Source organism: Tachyglossus aculeatus, unplaced genomic scaffold, assembly GCF_015852505.1.
Source record: "Tachyglossus aculeatus isolate mTacAcu1 unplaced genomic scaffold, mTacAcu1.pri scaffold_87_arrow_ctg1, whole genome shotgun sequence".
Lineage (NCBI taxonomy): Eukaryota > Metazoa > Chordata > Mammalia > Monotremata > Tachyglossidae > Tachyglossus > Tachyglossus aculeatus.
Genome location: NW_024045095.1, coordinates 761832 through 779492, shown reverse-complemented (window position 1 = coordinate 779492; position 17661 = coordinate 761832).

Below are 17661 nucleotides of genomic sequence, written 5' to 3'. Positions count from 1 at the left end.
ACCAAGGGAGTGCGTGTAGATTGAGAACAGAAGGGGACCAAGCACTGAACCTTGGGGAACCTCCACAGTTAGAGGATGGGAGGGGGAGGAGGAGCCTGCAAAAAAGACTGAGAGAGAACGACCGGAGAGGTAAGAGGAGAACCATGAGATTACGGAGTCTGTGAAGCCAAGGTCAGATAGCGTGTTGAGGAGAAGGGGGTTGTCCACAGTGTCAAAGGCATCTGAGAGGTCGAGGAGGATTAGGACAGAGCGTGAGCCGTTGGATTTGGCAAGCAGGAGGTCATTGGTGACCTTTAAGAGGGCAGTTTCCGTGGAATGTAGGGGACGGAAGCCAGACTGGAGGGGGTCGAGGAGAGAGTTGTTGTTGAGGAATTATAGGCAGCGCGTGTAGACAGCTCGTTCAAGGAGTTTGGAAAGGAATGGTAGGAGGGATATGGGGCGATAACTAGAAGGTGAGGTGGGATCAAGAGAGGGTTTTTTTTAGGATGGGAGAGACCTGGGCATGTTTGAAGGCAGAGGGGAAGGAACCAGTGGAGAGTGAGCGGTTGAAGATGGAAGTTAAGGAAGGGAGAAGGGATGGAGCGAGAGATTTCATGAGATGAGAGGGAATGGGGTGGGAAGCACAGGTGGCCGGAGTAGCACTTGAAAGGAGGGAGGAGAGCTCCTCTGAGGATACTGCTGTGAAAGATGGGAGAGTAGCAGAGAGTGTTGAGAGCTGGGGGGTTGGAGAATGTGGGGAAGTGACTTTGGTGAGGTCGGACCTGATGGATTTAATTTTGTTAATGAAGTAGGAGGCCAGTTCGTTGGGGGTGAGGGAAAGAGGAGGGGGAGGAACCGGGGACCTGAGAAGGGAGTTGAATGTACGGAAGAGCTGGCGGGGGTGATGGGCATGGGTGCCAATAAGGGAGGAGAAATAGTTTTGTCTGGCAGAAGAGAGGGCTGAGTTAAGGCAGGAAAGGATAAAATTGAAGTGAACGAGGTTGGCATGGCGTTTAGACTTTCGCCCGCATCGTTCGGCAGCTCGAGCATAAGAGCGAAGGAGGCGGACAGTGGCAGTGATCCAGGGCTGTGGGTTAGTGGTACGAGAGCGGCGAAAGGAAAGGGGAGCTAGTGAATTTAGCTGAGTAGAAAGGGTAGAGTTGAGAGCAGTAATCTGATAAACAAGACTGGGTAGAGAGGAGAGGGCTGCGAGGTGGGGTGTGAGGCTCTCCGACAGATGGATGGGGTCAAGAGAGCGGAGATCTCTGTGAGGGAGTAATATGGATTTACAGGGGAAAGGAGTGTGAGTGAGGAGGCAGGTGAGAAGATTATGATCAGAGAGAGGGATTTCAGAGTTGGTGAGGGTGGACACAGTGCAGCGATAGGAGATGATGAGGTCGAGGGTATGACCAAGTTGGTGATTGGGTGAGGTGGGATGGAGGAAGAGGTTGGCAGCGTCGAGGAGAGATAGAAGGCGGACGGCAATGGAGTCATCAGGGATATCCATGTGGATATTGAAGTCTCCGAGGATCAGAGTGGGCATGGAGAAGGAGAGAAGGAAGGTGAGGAAGGGGTCAAAGTCGTTAAAGAAGTTGGAAGTGGGGCCGGGGTGGCGGTAGATGACAGCTACCAGAATCTGGAGGGAGTGGTAGAGGCGAATAATGTGGGCTTCAAAGGAAGGGAAGGAAAGCGAAGGGGGAGGAGGGATAGTGCGAAAGCGACATTGGGGGGCGAGAAGGAAACCGACACCTCCTCCTTTTCCGGTGAGTCTGAGGGAGTGTGCGAAGAAGAGGCCTCCGCTGGAGAGAGCAGCAGAAGAGACCTTGTCGTCTGGAGACAGCCATGTTTCAGTTAGGGCGAGGTGGAGTCGAGAGCTGGAAAGGAATAGGTCCAGGATGGAAGGGATTTTACTTTAAACGGAGCGGGGGTTCCAGAGGCCACACTTGGCAGCAGTTGTCGAGGGAGGGGAGGGAGGGGGAAGGGTGCGAGTGGTGGGGAGGGTTTGGATTGGGATGAGTTGGCGGGGGCTTGGGCGGGGAGAGTGGGAAGAGGGGTGGCGATGGGAAAGGAGAACTGGGATGGGGTGGGGGCGGGGAGAAGGGGACAGAGGGGGCCGGGAGGGAGGAGTGGAGGACTGGCCCTGGTACAGAGGGATCCTTGGTAGGGGGTGATGGGGAGTGGTTTTGGTGGGGGAGAGGCAGCGAAAAAGCTGGGTGGTAAAGGGGAAGAGGAAGGTGAGGAATGGGAATGGCAGTTGGGAGCAAGGGAACTGAAAGTTCATGGTGAGGTCAGCAGGGCGAGTGACAGTACAGCGGGAGGTTAACAAATGAGATGCAGAAGCAATAAAACAGTAGCAATGATATAAGTAGGCGATGGCATCACAGGGTGTAGTTAAACAATCAATATGCTATGGCAATAATAAAATTGGCAGATAATAATGTCACAAATAGCGGATACAAACTATTATGTACTGGAGTAGGGTGGGCCTGGTAAGAGGGGTCAGGGAGCAGAGATACCTGGGGAGAGGAGCGAACAGCTAACTAGCATGGGAGGGCTGAGTAGGTGCGAATGAGGTTGTCGTTAATGTAACTTGGTGCTAACAAGGGCCTTTTTCCCGGGGTGGTGGGGGGGGCGGGGTGGGTCAGTCAGGACCGGACCGGGAAGGGTGGGATGGGGAGCACTTTAATGAAGGTCGCTTAATTTGGGAAGGTGGAAGCAGGAGGCTTCTATTGTGGCGCTCTGAGGAGGGGAGACTTCCGGGAGCAGCGGGGTCCACGCGGTGTGATGCCGGGCTGGCAGGCGGGACTCAGTCAACCTGCTTTGGTTCAGGGCGGCACTGAAACCATTCTTGACTCCTAGAAATCTATTCCATGTGCAAATATCTGCAAGGATTGTGGTCATACAATTCTGCATAATTGGAGAAGCAGCACGGCCTAGTGGAAAGAGGGTGGTCCCAGGAGTCTAAGGGACCTTGGTCTTAATCGTGGCTCCACCACTTACCTGCTGGGCAACCTCGGGCAAGTCACTTAAATTTTTTGTTCCTCGGTTTCCTCTTCTGTAAAATGAGGCTTAAGACGATGAGCCCCATGTGGGACAGGGATAGTGTCCAATCTGATTATATCATATCTACTCCAGCACTGTGTATGGTGTTTGGCACAGGGTAAGCACTATCATAGTATTATTATTAAGAAAGAACAGGAAAAGTCCAGTTATATCCTGGGTTCATATTAAACTTTCCCTTCCCTGCCCCTCCCTTTTCCTCTGCTTCACTCCATAATCACTGGGCCTGTCCTGGGCTGGGGATCATCAACTTCTGCTGATAGAGAGGCTCACTCCATCTCATCTGTCCTGGACGCTGGTGGGGGTGACAGGAAGGCCTGGGTAGGGGTTGGGAGCTGTTAGGATCCTCCCTCCCCGTCTCTGCTTTCCGGCTGTCTGTGCTGTCCCCTCAGACGATGAACGGTTTATTTCCTGGGGGATTCCCCGTGGGAGGAAGTGCTCGGGGCTCCTCTGAGATGGCTGACCGTCTGGGAATCTTGGAAGGCTGGGATCGTGGGTTCCCTTTGGTCCCGGACTTCACAACCTAAATAACTGCCCAATCCCACATGGCTCCCACTTTGGTACTCCTTCCTAGAACAAACTCAACGGACTCATCAGTCTCTTTCCATGATTAGTAATAGCTTTCTCTTTCAACTCTGGGGATTGGAGCTGTATCGTGGTAGGGAGAATAGGCACCCAAGCCCATTTGGTTAGTCATGGTTGAATCCAATATTCAGATTGACTTGGCAAAAAAAAGAAAAGAAAAGTAACCCAAGATCTCATTCCAGTTTTGACAGTGAATGGCTGTCACAGGCACCTGTAACGGTTTTGAAAAGTATAAGCTCCTTGTGTGCAAAGAATGTATCTTGGTCTGATGTTATACTTCAATTTGATTGATTGATTGAATTAATACTCAAATATCGAAGTATATTATAGAATAAATAATAATAGTAACAACAGTAAGAGTAGGAGGATAAATCTTAATGGTGTTTATTGAGTGGCAACTGAGACCATTAAGTGGTTGGAAATATTTAAGCTGTACCCCTGCTCCTGGCTTCTTTGGAAGATTTGAGCATCAAAAGTAAGTCTAAAGCACCTTTCTATAGCTACCTCTTCATTTTATTTAACGGTGCTTGTTACGCACTTACAATGTACCTGGCACTGTATTAAAGCACTGGGGTAGATACAATGTAATCAGATTGAACAAAGTCCATGTTCTACATGGGGCCCACAGTATTCATCCCCATTTTACAGAGGAGGGATCTGAGTCCCAGTGAAGTGAAGGTACTTGCCCAACGTTGCACAGCAGACAAGTGTCAGAGACAGGATTAGAACCCAGGTCTTTCTGACTCCCAGGCCCGTGCTCTATCCTCTGCTGGTAGTGAATAAAGGGAGTAAATCCCAGGCATGTGAAGTTAATTTAAATACCAGTCAAGAACAGCTGGATAAAAGCCCTTCTACCAAACTAGTCAAAGCCATTGATAGTAGGCAGCGTGCAACCTGGAAAAGTCTCTAACGGCAAATATCTCAAATCTTTGCAGGCCACTCAAGTCTTTCTAGAGTCAATCGTTGGAAAGAGAAAGAACAGTGTCAGAGCGTGAAGTGAAATTTTCTATCTCTGGATAAAAGACTCCCAAACAGGACCCTCCCCATCGCCATCTTTATGTACCCGTTTATCAGGCTGTACATGAGGGGATTCAGGGCGGGGGCCACCACGGTGTACAACACGGACACCAGCAGCTCCGGCAGGAAGGAGGAGCTGGAAGTCGGTTTTAAGTGGGCGAAGGCGGCGTGGAGAAAAAAACGGTGACGGCGACGAGATGGGGCAGGCAGGAAGAGACAGCTTTGACCCTGCCCTCGGCGGCCGGCATCCTCAGCACGGCCCGGAAGATGCGCACGTATGGGATGACGATGGAGACAAAGCAGAAAACGACCAAAAGGGTGCCAGTGACTACGATCACATCGATGACGAGGTGCGTTTCGGAGCAGGAGAGTTGAGCAACGGACGCGATATCAGAGAAGAACTGTGGGATCAAGAAGGGCCCGCAGAATGGCAGGGAAGACGTCCCAGAGGATGCCATAACTGCAAACAGCCCTCTGCCGAGCCATGAGGCGGCGGACATCTTCCCACGAATCCCTTGATCCATAAGGACCTCTTTGCACAGGGGGAGGCAGACAGCTGCACAGTGGTCTTAGCTGCATAGTGACACCCGCAACCTTGGTGTCATCCTCGACTCCGCTCTCTCATTCACCCCTCACATCCAATCCGTCACCAAAAACTGCCGGTCTCATCTCCGCAACAACACCAAGATCCGCCCTTTCCTCTCCATCGAAACCGCTACCTTGCTGGTTAAGTCTCTCATCCTATCCCGACAGGATTACTGCATCAGACTCCTCTCTGATCTCCCATCCTCCTGTCTCTCACCATTTCAGTCTACACTTCGTGCTGCTGCCCAGATCATCTCTGTGCAGAAACGCTCTGGGCGTGTCCTCAAAATTCTCCAGTGACGGCCAGTCAGCCTATGTATGCATCAACAAAAAGCACCTCACTCTCGGCTTCAAGACTCCATCACTTCGCCCCCTCCTACCTCACCTCCCTTCTCTCCTTCTACAGCTTAGCCCGCACCCGCCACTCCTCTGCTACTAACCTCCTCACTGTACCTCGTTCTCACCTACTCCACCGTCGACCCCAGGCCCACGTCCTGCCCCTGGCCTGGAATGTCCTCCCTCCACACATCCGCCAAGCTAGCACTCTTCCTCCCTTGAAATCCCTACTGAGAGCTCACCTCCTCCAAGAGGCCTTCCCAGACTCAGCCCCCTTTTTCCTCTCCTCCTCCTCATCCCACCCCCGCCCTACCTCCTTCCCCTTCCCACAGCACCTGTATATATGTTTGTACAGATTTATTACTCTATTTATTTTACTATTCTATTCATTTTGGTAATGATATGCATCTAGTTTTATTTCTACTTATTCTGATGACGTGACACCTTCCCAAATGTTTTGTTTTGTTGTCTGTCTCCCCCTTCCAGACTGTGAGCTCGTTGTTGGGTAGGGACCGTCTCTATATATTTCCAACTTGTACTGCCCAGGCGCTTAGTACAGTGCTCTGCTCATAGTAAACGCTCAATAAATACGAGTGAATGAATAAATGAATGAATCGATCACTCAATCAATCAATGGTGTTTATTGGGAGAGTACAGTATAACTGAATTGGTAGACACATTCCCTGCCCACAATGAGCCCACAATCTATAGTAGGATACAGACATTAATCAATCAGATAATTTACCAATTGTGTTTATTGAGCACTTACTCTGTGTGGAGCATGTTACAAAGCAATCGATAAATCAGCCGTATTTATTAAATGTTTACTATGTGCAGAGCACTGTAGGAAGCACTTGGGAGAGTACAGTTTGAGTTGGTAGAAAAATTTCCTGCCCACAATGAGCTCACAAATGTAGAGAAGCAGCGTGGCTCAGCGGGCCTGGGAGTCAGAGGTCATGGGTTCAAATCCCGGATCCGCCGCCTGTCAGCCGTGTGACTTTGGGCAAGTCATTTAACTTCTCTCTGCCTCAGTTACCTCATCGGTCAAATGGAAATTAAGATTGTGAGCCCCACATGGGACAGCCTGATCACCTTGTATCCTCCCCAACGCTTAGAACAGTGCTTTGCACATAGTCAGCACTTAACAAATGCCAAAACTATTATTAGAGAAGTATATTTACAAGTTTAGAGAAGGATACTGATATTAATCAATAAATCAGACAATCAGTCAATGGTATTTATTGAGCACTTACTCTTGTTTGGAGCTCTGTCTAAAGCAGTCAATCAAGCATTGGTATTCATTGAGTACTTATTAGTTCAGAGCATGGTACTAAGTGCTTGGGAGAGTACAATACACCAAAGTTGGTAGATATTCCCTGTCCACATGGAGCGTACAATCTACAGGGGTACCTTGCATTTCTCCCATGCAAATCTAACAGGGATCAAGGAAAGATCTCTAAATCCTGAACATGAAGAAGGGCCTTCTCGGCCACAGTAGCACACATAGGAAAAGCTTCCCTGTCGGGATTCTGTCTTTAAACCCGAAGGATGGCTGCAAATCTAGACAAATCCTTGGACAATCCCTCTGACAATGGCTGAGATCATTGGCACGGAGAAACAGACATTTCATGCCAGAGAGGGAGCTGGGAGAGTGTACCCTTTAGGACTCTCACCAGGGCAGATTTCACATCTTTATTCTTCAGGCTGTAGATGAGGGGATTGAGGGCTCGGGGCACCACGGTGTCGGTAGAACGTGGACGCCGCAGGTCCGGCGTCGAGGGGGAATCCGGTGGCGGTTTGAGGAAGACGAAAGTCCCGGTAGAGAAAAATGCAATGACGACAGTGAAATGAGGTAGGCAGGTGGAGAAGGTTTTGGGACGGCCCTCAGTGGACGTCATCTTCAGCACGGCCCAGAAAATGGTGATGTACGAGACGACGATGAACACGAAGCAGATGACGGCTAACGCTACCCCTGTGGTCATGCTCACGTCCGTGACAACGTGGTCCTCGGAGCAGACCTTCAGCAGAGCGGGCTGCCTTTTCCAGGGAGTTATGGATGGACTTGGGGAGGATGACAGATTTGAGGCAGAGGCTGAGGTCAGATGAGGTAACTGACAAGTGCCTGAAGAAGACGTACATGGAGGTGTGGAGGCGCAGGTCCAGGATGGTGACAGCGACGATGAGGAGATTTCCCATCAGGACCACCAGGTAGACCAGGAGGAACAGCGCAGCGTGGACGAGCTGCAGCTCCCGGACTTCAGAGAATAACAGCAGCAGGAATTCTGTCTTCACAGTGACATTGGTCATTTTCTGGGAATTGACACTGACTGCCTAAGAACATTTAGAAAAGAGAAGTAAATTCAGATAGGGACGAGAATAATAATCCAGAGAAAAGTGCACAGAGAAGAAAATCTTGGGGTTGGAGGGAAATCTCAGATTTTGTGTTTTTTATGATATTTGTTATGTTCTTCCTACGTACCAAGCACTATATTAACGCTAGGGTAACTACAAGGTAATCACGGTGTTCATCTCTCTCAGTTTACCTGTCTCTGTTCAGGCCAGCAAAGAAACCATTCCTGAATCCTTGGTGGCTATTCCATTTGCAAACACCTGCAAGGATTGTAGTCACTTAATTCCACATCCTTTGAGAAGCAGTGCAGACTAGTGGAAAGAGCTCGGACCTGGGAATCAAAGGACCTGGCTTTTAATCGCCGCTCTGTCATTTACCTGCTGTGTAACCTTGGGCAAGTCGCTTCACTTCTGTGGGCCTCAGTTCCAACATTCGCAAAGTGGGGATTGAGGATTGAGTACCTGTTCTACCCCCTATTTATACCGTGAGGTCCATGAAGGGCCTGAGTAACTTGTATCTACCCCAGCACTTAATACAGTGTTTGCCACGTATAGTACATGCTTAACAAATACCATTATTGTATTATTATTATTATTATGAACTAGTCAAATCCCTTCCTATCCTTTTATGCCTATTCAATAGCTCTTTTGTCTTTCATATCTATTCACTTCACCTTCTATTCCGCAACATATTCTTTTAATTCATCCCTTGCCAATCTTCTAGCTCTGCCTCACTCTCACTACTCCCACGTCTCTCCCTTCTCTCGGGCTGTTCTCCCATCTTAGAACTCCCACCCCTTCAAATAATTATTACGGTATGTGCTAAGCGCTTACTATATGTGAGTCACTTTACTAAGCACTGGGGCGGATACAGGCAAATCGGTTTGGTCTTACGAGGGGCTCACACTCTCAAATTCCATTTTCCAGATGAGGTAACTGAAGGCCCAGAGAAGTGAAGTGACTTGCCCAAGGTCACACAGCAGACAAGTAACATGACCGGTATTAGGACCCATGACCTTCTGACTCCCCTACTCGTGGTTTATCCACTCTGCCATGCTGCTCCTCTTGACAGACCATAATCCTTCCACGTTCCCCTTCCCACGCAAGATCTCTTTCCACTGACAAGTGATTGGTGACTGAGTTTCCCCTCACTCACAAAGACCCATGCCCCCTCATCTGGCCCTGGAGGGGGGTACTAGCTGGAAATGGTTCATCTCTCCTCAGGGAAGTAACATGAAAGAATAGGAGAAATTCTAACTTTGATCCTCTTATTCTGGGCTTATATTGAAATTTCCCTTCCCTGCCCCTCACCTTTCCCCTGCTCCTCTCCAGAGTCACTGGGCTTGTGCTGGGCTGCGGAACACCGACCTCTGCTGAGAGAGAGGCTCACGTCATCTCGTCGGTCCTGGACACTGGTTGGGATGACAGGAAGTTCTGGGTAGGGGTGGGAGCCGTCAGGATCTTCCCTCCCCTCTCAACGCTCTGGATGCCTGTTCTGACCCCTCAGACGACGGCCGGGTTATTTCCTGGGTGATTCCCCGTGGGAGGACGGGCCCGGGACTCCGCCCAAACAGCTGACCACCCGGCAATCTCGGGAAGGCCGGAATGGTGGGCTCTCTGTGGTCCCTGTCCCCACAACCTAAATGACTGCCGAGTCCCACGTGGTTCTGGGACACCTTCCTAGAGCACCCTCAACGGAGTCTTCATATACTTTCCATGAATAGTAATAGCTTTCTGTTTCAACTCTGGGGATATGAGATATTTCGTGGTAGGGAGAATAGGCACCCTAGCCTATTTGGTTAGTCACGGTTGAATGCAATGTTCAGATTGACACGGAAAATAAATGAAGAAAAGGGCCCCAAGATCTCATTCCAGTTCTGACACTGAATGGCTGTGTGTCACAGGCACCTGTAACATTTTTGAAAAGTGTAAGCTCCTTGTCTGCAAAGAATGTACCTTGGCCTTCTGTTGTACTTCAATTTGATTGATTGATTGACTGAATTAATACTTAAATATTGAAGTATATTGTACAATAAATAGTAATAGTAGCAACAGTACACTTTGGAAGAGAAATCAGAATGGCATTTATTGAGTGATAACTGAGCATTAAGTGCTTGGAAAAATTCAACCTGTACACCTGTTCCTGGCTTCTGGGAGAGATTTGAGGATCAAAGTTAAGTCTAAAACACCCCTTCAGCTACCTCTTCCATTTTATTTAATGGTATTTGTGAAGCACCTACTATGTACTGGGCACTGCATTAACCAATGGGGTAGAAACAACGTAATCACTTTGAAAACAGTCCATGTCCCATATGGGCCCATATAATTTATCCCCATTTTACAGATGAAAGGACTGAGGCCCAGAGAAGTGAAGTGACTTGCAGAGAGCACAGAGCAGACAAGTGGCAGAGTCAGGATTGGAACCTAGGTCTGTCTGACTCCCAGGCCCATGCCCTACCCTCTACTGGTGGTGAATAATGGGGGTGAATCCAAGGGCATGGGAACTAGATTTAAATACCAGTCAAGAGCAGCTGGATAAAACTCTTCTACCAAACGAGTCAAAACCATTGATAATAGGCAGCATGCAGCCAGGAAAATTCTCTAACGACAAACGCACAGATCTTTGCAGGCTGCCCAAGTCTGTCTAGAGTCAGTCCTCTGGGAGAGAAATAACAGCTTCAGAGCGTGAAGTGAAATTTTATATCTCCGGTGAAAAGACTCCCAACCAGGACCCTCCCCATGGCTATCTTCACGTCCCTGATTCTCAGGCTGTAGATGAGGGGGTTCAGGGTGGGGGGCATCACGGTGTAGAAAGCGGACACCAGCAGGTCCAGCCGGAAGGAGGAGCTGGAAGTCGGCTTTAAGTGGGCGAAGGCGGCAGTGGAGAAGAAAACAGTGATGACAACAAGGTGGGGCAGACAGATGAAGAACACTTTGGCCTGATCCTCAGTGGCAGGCATCTTCAGCATGGCCCGGAAGATGCTCACATATGAGACCACGATGGAGACGAAGCAGAAGACACTGAAACAGGCAGCAGTGGCTACAGTAACCTTGAAGGTTGCATACGTTTTAGAGCAGGAGAGTTTTATTACCGACAGGACGACGCAGAAAAACTGTGCGATCACATGGGACCTGCAGAAAGACAGGGAGAATGTCGCAGCTGAAACGAAGATTCCTAACATTACCCCGGTGAGCCAGGACCCGACTGCCTTCTCAAGGCAGGTCCTGTGGTTCATGATGACGTCGTAATACAGAGCACTGCAGATGGCCAGGTATCGGTCATAGGATATCACCGTGAGCATGGAGAACTCTGTGCCGGCAAGAAGAATCAGGAAAATGATCTGGAAAAAGCAGCCCAGGAAAGAGATTTCCCTACGGTTGGTCAGGGAGTTGAGGATTGATTTGGGGACGGTGAAGGAGATATAGCAGAGGTCCAAGACGGACAGGTTTCTGAGGAAGAAGTACATGGGTGTGGAGGCTCTGGTAGACGACGGTGATAGTGACGATGAGGAGATTCCCTGTCAGGGTCGCCTAGTTGACTAGGAAGAACAGCGCATTGTGGACCAGCTGCAGTCCCTGGACCTTCAAAACACCCGGCAGGAGGAATCCTGTGACCGTGAAGACGATGGGCATTTGTGGGAGGCAGCATTGACGTTCTGCATGTGATGAGGGAAGAGTCAAATTTAGAGTCCATTTATGTTTGTACATATTTATTACTCTATTTATTTATTTATTTATTTTATTTGTACATTTCTATTCTATTTATTTTATTTTGTTGGTATGTTTGGTTTTGTTCTCTGTCTCCCCCTTTTAGACTGTGAGCCCACTGTTGGGTAGGGACTGTCTCTATATGTTACCAATTTGTACTTCCCAAGCGCTTAGTACAGTGCTCTGCACTCAGTAAGCGCTCAATAAAAAGGATTGATAATGATGATGATGGGATGAGTGATGAAACTGAGAGGACATTTGCTAGTGATTCTCTAAGGAGAATCTGAATTCAAAATTATCTTTGAGTTCCTTATCCCTGCCATGGGTTCTAATCCCAGCTCCGCTGCGTGTCAGCTGTGTGACTTTGGGCAAGTCACTTAACTTCTCTGTGCCTCAGTTGCCTCATATGTAAAATGCGGATTAAGACTGTGAGCCCCACGTGGGACAACCTGATCACCTTGTATCCTCCGCAGTGCGTAGAACAGTGCTTTGTACATAGTAAGCGATTAACAAATGTCATTATCATTATTATTATTATATGGTCCATATTTTCACATTATTTTGGTCTATTTAAAGGGAATTCCTGAGACTGTCTTCTCCAGCCACCCCAACAGAGTTGGTAGACACATTCCCTGCCCACACCGAGTTTACAGTCTGGAGGGAGATCTTTTTCTATCTTCGTCTTCAACCCTACGCACTGCCTGAACTTGTTCGCGGCTTCTGCTACCCAATAATTTCTGTGCACATGCGCCCACGCACACACAAACACACACACACACACACACACACGCACACACACACAAACATGCATACATACATTCATTCAATCGTATTTATTGAGCGCTTACTGTATACAGAGCACTGCACTAAGCGCTTGGGAAGTACAAGTTGGCAACATATAGAGACGGTCCCTACCCAACAATGGGCTCACAGTCTAGAAGGGGGAGACAGACAACGAAACAAAACAAAACATATTAAGAAAATAAAATAAATAGAATAGTATATATAAACATATACAAACCCACACAGCTTCTACCACAGGGAACATGATTGCAGCATCTTCTGTAAGGTGTAAAATGACTTCGTTCAGTCGTAGTTATTAATTACTTTCTGTGTGCAGAGCACTGTAGTAAATGCTAGGGAGAATAAAATACAATAATAAAGAGAAACAGTCCTTGCCCACAACTAGCTTACAGTTTAGAGATATAACAGATTGTAGTTGGGTTGACTTGAATGAATGTCTGATCACTGGGTATATTAATTCTCCTCCTCATTATCTGCTTTCTTCAACCAACCTTCCAAAAAGGACCTTTTTACCGTGACTTGCTTTTGACGCTTCATTCTCCCACCTCTGGCTCCCACCATTCCTTTGGCCTGGAAATCCACCCTTTTCAATTCCCCAGCCTGAAGATGTCCCACCCTCAAAAACACTATAGAATACCACCTTCTCAAGGCGGATTGAGCTAATTTACTTATTCCCACCATCTGTCAGTGACCATCTCAATCAGTGACCATCTCAAGACTAAATGCATCCGCAGACCTTCAGGATATTGCTGCTGAAGGTAAGGATCATTACTCTAGACTGTAAGCTTATTGAGGAAACATGTCTACCAACTCATTTATATGGTATTCCTCCAAACATTTAGTACAGTGCTCTGTACACAGTAAGCGCTCAATAAATGTCTCTGATTGGTTAACTGATTAATGTCTGCTTCACCCCTAGAAGGCGAGCTCCCTGTGGACAGGGAATATGTCTACCAACTCTTTTATAGGATACTCTGCTCAACACTAAGAATAGCTCTCTGCACACTTCAAGCACTCAAAAATATGGAAATTAAGCACTAATAATAATAATAACAATAGTGATAGCATTTGTTAACTGCTTACTATATGCCAAACACTGATCTAAGCGCTGGGGGAGATAGAAGGTAATCAGGTTGTCCCAACTGGGAATCACTGTCTTAATCGCCGTTTTACAGATGAGGTAACAGAGGCACGGAGAAATGAAGTGACTTTCCCAAAGGGACACGGCTGACAAGTGGAGGAGCTTGGATTATGAACCCACCACCTCTGACTCCGATGCCCCTGCTCTTTTCCACTTAAGCCAGGCTGCTTCTCATCCACATATTCATTGTTCCATACTTTTTACCTCCCAGTTGTAAATGACATTTTGCATATCTAGCCTATTGGATTGGGAAGTCTTTGAGGGCAGGGATCATGCCTTTTACCTCTTTTTTTACAGTATTACTTAAACTCTCGTTTTATGCCAGGCATTGTACTAAGCTCTTGGGCGAATACAAGAAAATTAGGTGGCTCACAGTCCCAGTCCCACACAGGGATCATAGTCTCAGTACCAATTTTACAGATGAGGGAACTGAGGGCACAGAGAGGCCAAGTGGCTTGCCCCAAATCACCCAGAAGAGAAACAGCTTAGACCAGTGGAAAGAGGGTGAGCATGGGCTCTAATACCATCTCTGTCAATTGCTTACTGTGTGACCTTGGGCAAATCACTTATCTTCTCTGTACCTTCATTTCTCCTTTTCTCCCTTCTGCTCCGACTGTGAGTCCCCATGAGAAACAGGGATTGTGTCCAATCTGATTAACTTGCCCAGTGCTTAGAACAATGTTTGACACATAGTAAAATTCATAACAAATACCATTAAAAAATAAAAAGAGGGGGGAGCCTTTATTAAAACCCAAGTCAACTGACTGCCAGCTCATACTCAATCTGCAAGACCCACACTGCTTCTCTTGCATCCCTCCCAATATTTGGTAGGGGAACTCCTGTGAGGAGGAATTGGTGATGAACCATCTGGCTGGATCACGGCAGCTCGTTCCCACAGTCTTTGAGTCCCCATAGAGATGAGTATTCGGTGATGACACTTGCCTGCAGGATTTCCATGGCAACAGCATCCTAACGGTTCCCGCTGTTAGTGACCATCTGGTCAACGGGTGGGCGCTTCAACTTCTTTCTTTTCTTCAATGGTACCTAGCGCTTACTGTGTGCCAGGCACCGTACTAAGTCCTGGGATTTAATACAAACTCATCAGGTTGGACACAGTCCCTGTCCCACATGGGGCACACAGTCTCAATCCCCATCTTACAGACGAGGGAACTGAAGACCAGAGAAGTTAAGAGACTTGCCCAAGGTCATACAGCAGAAAGGTACAGAGCTTAGATTAAAACCCAGGTCATTCTGACTCCCAGTTCCAAGCTCTATCGAGTAGGCCATGCTGCTTCCCTCAGTTTCATCTTATTCATGAGCTCAGACAATCAGTTTGTAGTTTCTGGACGTCTTCTGATTGCAAATCTAGAAAGAACGAGGAATGACGCACAAATCCATCCTAAGACCCTCCCGTGGGCTGGCTTGGGAGATAAAGCTAGAGAAGCAGCATGAGAAGCTGCATAGCTTAGAGTGTCAAGAGCCAGGGCTTGTGAGTCAGCGGATGTGGGTTCTAATCACGGTTCAGCCACTTGTTTGCTGTTTGACCTTGGACAAGCCACTTAATTTCTCTGTGCCTTAGTTGCCTCATCTCGAAAATGGGGATTAAGACTGAATCCCAGGTGGGACAACCCAATTATGTTTTATCTACCCCAACGCTTAGAACAGTGCTTGACTCATAGTAAGTGCTTAACAAATGCAATTGTATTATTGCTATTATTATTAACAGTTTGGGAGGGGCTGAGGGTTTCTAAGAACTGGTTATGGGAAGGAATCACTGATACTGAGTGGATTTACATGATGGGAAAATCCCTGGTTACAGAAGGAATAGGTTGTAGCCTAGGCATCGTCCTCTTCTATCTCAGAGCTGAACCACTGTACCAAACATGGGTGAAGATATCACTGTATTCTCTCCTCTGAATGGCCCCTGTCCCCCTTTCAAAATATCTCAGTGGCGGAAAATGGAGAAGTAATCTGTCAGCCCACATTTCCTCTCCCACCTACCACCACTTTCCAGTCCATCAGAACACAGCTTTCCCCATCTTCAATGCCCTTCTGTTATCCCACCGCCTCCACGATACCTCACACGATACATTTTTCCTTTCCCTAAGTCACCTTGTCCCAACTACCAATCGGCATCTTAGGCCAATTCTCGATTTTTGCACTCACACGCCTCATTATCATCAATCAACATCATCATCAATCGTATTTATTGAGCGCTTACTATGTGCAGAGCACTGTACTAAGCGCTTGGGAAGTACAAATTGGCAACATATAGAGACAGTCCCTACCCAACTGTGGGCTCACAGTCTAAAAGGGGGGAGACAGAGAACAAAACCAAACATACTAACAAAATAAAATAAATAGAATAGATATGTACAAATAAAATAAATAAATAAATAAATAAATAGAGTAATAAATATGTACAAACATATATACATATATACAGGTGTTGTGGGGAAGGGAAGGAGGTAAGATGGGGGGATGGAGAGGGGGACGAGGGGGGAGAGGAAGGAAGGGGCTCAGTCTGGGAAGGCCTCCTGGAGGAGGTGAGCACTCAGCAGGGCCTTGAAGGGAGGAAGAGAGCTAGCTTGGCGGATGGGCAGAGGGAGGGCATTCCAGGCCCGGGGGATGACGTGGGCCGGGGGTCGATGGCGGGACAGGCGAGAGCGAGGTACGGTGAGGAGATCAGCGGTGGAGGAGTGGAGGGTGCTGTAGAAGGAGAGAAGGGAGGTGAGGTGGGGGGGGCGAGGTGATGGAGAGCCTTGAAGCCCAGGGTGAGGAGTTTCTGCCTGATGCGCAGATTGATTGGTAGCCACTGGAGATTTTTGAGGAGGGGAGTGATATGCCCAGAGCGTTTCTGGACAAAGATAATCCGGGCAGCAGCATGAAGTATGGATTGAAGTGGAGAGAGACACGAGAATGGGAGATTAGAGAGAAGGCTGATGCAGTAGTCCAGACGGGATAGGATGAGGGCTTGAATGAGCAGGGTAGCGGTTGGGATGGAGAGGAAAGGGCGGATCTTGGCAATGTTGTGGAGCTGAGACCGGCAGGTTTTGGTGACGGCTTGGAATGTGAGGGGTGAATGAGAGAGCGGAGTCGAGGATGACACCAAGGTTGCGGGCTTGTGAGACGGGAAGGATGGTAGTGCCGTCAACAGAGATGGGAAAGTCAGGGAGAGGGCAAGGTTTGGGAGGGAAGACAAGGAGTTCAGTCTTCGACATGTTGAGCTTTAGGTGGCGGGCAGACATCCAAATGGAGATGTCCTGAAGGCAGGAGGAGATGCGAGCCTGGAGAGAGGGGGAGAGAGCAGGGGCAGAGATGTAGATCTGGGTGTCATCAGCGTAGAGATGATAGTTGAAGCCGTGGGAGCGAATGAGGTCACCAAGGGAGTGCGTGTAGATCGAGAACAGAAGAGGACCAAGCACTGAACCTTGGGGAACCCCCACAGTGAGAGAATGGGAGGAGGAGGAGGAGTCTTCAAAAGAGACTGAGAAAGAACGACCGGAGAGGTAAGAGGAGAACCAGGAGAGGACGGAGTCTGTGAAGCCAAGGTCAGATAGCGTGTTGAGAAGAAGGGGGTGGTCCACAGTGTCGAAGGCTGCTGAGAGGTCGAGGAGGATTAGGACAGAGTAGGAGCCGTTGGATTTGGCAAGCAGGAGGTCATTGGTGACCTTTGAGAGGGCAGTTTCCGTGGAATGTAGGGGACGGAAGCCAGACTGGAGGGGGTCGAGGATAGAGTTGTTGTTGAGGAATTCTAGGCAGCGTGTGTAGATGACTCGTTCAAGGAGTTTGGAAAGGAATGGTAGGAGGGATATGGGACGATAACTAGAAGGTGAGGTGGGGTCAAGAGAGGGTTTTTTTAGGATGGGAGAGACATGGGCATGTTTGAAGGCAGAGGGGAAGGAACCAGTGGCGAGTGAGCGGTTGAAGATGGAAGTTAAGGAAGGGAGAAGGGATGGAGCGAGAGATTTCATGAGATGAGAGGAAATGGGGTGGGAAGCACAGGTGGCCGGAGTAGCACTTGAGAGGAGGGAGGAGAGCTCCTCTGAGGATACTGCTGTGAAAGATGGGAGAGTAGCAGAGAGTGTTGAGAGCCG